The following is a 3,303-nucleotide window of genomic DNA, read 5'->3' on the forward strand; positions in this document are numbered from 1 at the left end:
TATATATATATTTGTCACTCAGCAAATGAGGACTGTTCGATCATATACATAACAAATATATATGATCTTTGAAATAACATATTATGCATATCATATTTCGTGTAACATATATCATAAGCATAAACATGAGCATAGTTTGGCCTATACAATGAGATTCCTCTACTTTCCATAATTTACTTATATCAGTCCCTAATTTTTGCTCTCTAAGGGGTAGAGTTCATATAACGGTTACAATCTCACAGTGTAAAGGCCATAAACTTATCGTATTTTGGGATTCCTACCCACATACAATTGAATCTTCACAGTGTCTAAACATAGGTTATCGTATCACAAGAAGGGGAAGAAAAATAATAATGCTCGATCGAAACTTTCGCAAATGAATTAAGCCATAAACGAAATTTATAATTTTAAAACAAACCCAATTACCTTGATTCTTGGGTGAAGAATACGTGAAGAAATAATTAGCTTCGTTCGAAAATATTGCCTAAATCCTGAAAATAGTCCGACAGAAATTTGTTTCACTAAAAGCTCTTAAACTTAACGGCACTTGGGAGCAAATTCTCGAAAATAATTTTAGATGTGAACTTCGAATAGGGGTGTTGCTCTATTTATAGAGGTGAAAATACTATACAGATCGTGTATTACTTCCACGTTTAAATTTTGTATTCAAGTATTGAATTAATATAATGATAATTATGAATCTAAGATAGATCATAATCAACCAGAGAGACTAATCAACAAGGAATTTAATATGAAACTCATGTCTATATTTTCAAGGACCACGTTGAGCATCAAAACACAACTTACTACTATCCTAGTTTTCCATAATGTCAAAACTATCAACTTTGGAACTTCAATTCAAACAACAGTAGGAATCCATGAAATAGCAAAAAACCAAAAAAAAAAATTCAATTTAATATACAATTTTCAAGTATTATAAATCACTCAAAATTCAAAATTCCATGCATACTAGAAAATAGAGCTATGCATTAATCTTGATAGACTTAGAGCCTCCCTTATGCATAGATTAGCACTCGGCTCGAGCTCTTACTGATTTCACAACTACACTTAATTTCTTGACCCGAGATTTTTCATAAAAGGCGCAACGATATCTTTTCTTTTAAGCTGTATATCAAAACTGTAAATTTTTCAACAAAAAAGCAAAAACCATGAACACAGTTCAAGTAATGAATCAAATAAAACACAACTCAAGTCTGATATTCGAAAATCACACAACTACGAAGAACACATAGCATGCTGAAACCCTAAAATGAAACCATCAACTAAAAGTTCAAGCACAAAAAAACCAACTGAGAAGATATCTCAAAGTATAAATCATTAATGTTTAAGTTGAGAGGTCCTACAACTATACCTGTGTTTGTATAAGAAAACATTAATACCGAACTCAAAGTGCCGCCAGTTGGATATGCACGATAACTCGAAGCCCAACCATTCATCTTCGCAAATGTTTACTAAATACTTCATTCCATAACCCAAAATCTATCTGCTACAAGTTACAAGTTTAATTGGTGGCCCGTGTTCAAACATTCAGCATGTGAGCATTAGTTTAGCTGAACTCAAAATGTAAGTTCACATAAAAAAAAAAATTAATGCATGAAAAGGTTGTATAATGAACACTTGTAGAACTTACATTAGGTGTCTTTCTTGATCAGAGATTCCAAGTATTGAAGACCGGAGGACAAGTGTGATAAATAAGAAAGTTGTTAGACAAAAATATATGAAAATTTTAGAAACCACGTGAATATCCAAAAATAAACCGTCCCTTACAGACTTTTACAATAATGTTTTTAAACATTTCATGATCAGTTAGTGATTAGTTAAGTTTCCTGGGTCGAATACCTCCCATGAAACCCAATCAATAATTCAGAAAAGTGTATATTATCACCCATGGAATTCTTGCCGGTGGCTTATTTCTGGAGTGCCGCAATTCTTTCCTTGGGCTTATTTATGGGTTTTGCCGCTGCAGTGGAATTCTTGCCTTTGCTTAGTTGTGGTGATTGCATGGGTTTTCCGCTTAAGTGGAGTGACGCCGAAGACAGAGTGCGAATGTGTATATGTGTATAGAGCTGGGGGTCCTACTTTTGGCTTTCTTCAGCAGGAAAATAAGATAATCTCATGTCAGTTACAACTTACATCCCTCTAGTTTATTGTGAATATCAGTAGGATTGACCCGTCTCACAGATAAAGATTCGTGAAATCGTCTCACAAGAGACCTACTCATTTGATTATTGTTTTTAAACAAAAGAAGCGAATTACATTCTAATCATTTTAGTTTCCTTTTATTTGAAATTAGAAATATATACATGCACTCACAGTCTCACACTCTTAACATGTTTGATATTGGTTTAACGGTTTCGCTTAAACGATTTACAAACAACTCAAAACACATTCCTAGACATGACTTAACCAAACAATCCCTTGGTGTTATATAGTTCAACCATTTTTCAGCTTTCCATATTGCTCGATCTTAAAGCCCATATTCCACTCATTATAATATATCCAGATATTATAAAATTTATATGGTTTACAAGAATACTCGATTATCCAAGTTTCATACCAAGACATCGAAGAGAAGTGATTGAGTTTGTTTGCATAACAAAAAATTTCAAACACTTTTTAAAATTATATTTCTTTATTTCACGTCGAAATTTCTTTGCCGATACAAGGATTTTGTGATTTTAATTTCTTAAGCATTCTTGAGATTAAAAATTTTGTACGTATATCCAAATTTAAATGGCCAAAAAGGTATGACATAGTTGTAATTTTAATTTCTTAGAACTTTGGAAGCCAGACGTGACTCATTTTTTGACCATTAGATCTACTCTTAGGATATAGATATGTTGGAATAAATTGTAATAGAACTTAGCCTCAGTTAACAAAACACATATGATGGATGCAAGCAAACCATAAAGTGTGTAAGAGGTAATATTCAATGTTTTTGTATAAAGTAATAATCAAGCACAACAATGTATATGAACCAATAATTTCTACCATGTTTGATTAGGGTTCACTAAGCTCTCACCATAGGTAGTAGCCGTAACATATCTACACTCTAAATATCCAAGAACGTCATCATTTTCAAGAAATATGAATGAAATCGATCTTTTAAAAGTTTTGGTCGTGACAACCCCTTTCTCTGTGACTAATAAAGGCTTCCTCCTCAATCCGGATTCATCCAAGCAAAACACTTTGCTCCAAGATTTCTCCACACCATACTCCTTCATCACCCAAACTTCGATTCGAAAACCACATTGGAAACACGCACACAAACGCTCCCCCAAA

Source organism: Primulina huaijiensis, chromosome 3 (genome assembly GCF_012295235.1).
Source record: "Primulina huaijiensis isolate GDHJ02 chromosome 3, ASM1229523v2, whole genome shotgun sequence".
NCBI classification, from domain to species: Eukaryota; Viridiplantae; Streptophyta; class Magnoliopsida; order Lamiales; family Gesneriaceae; genus Primulina; species Primulina huaijiensis.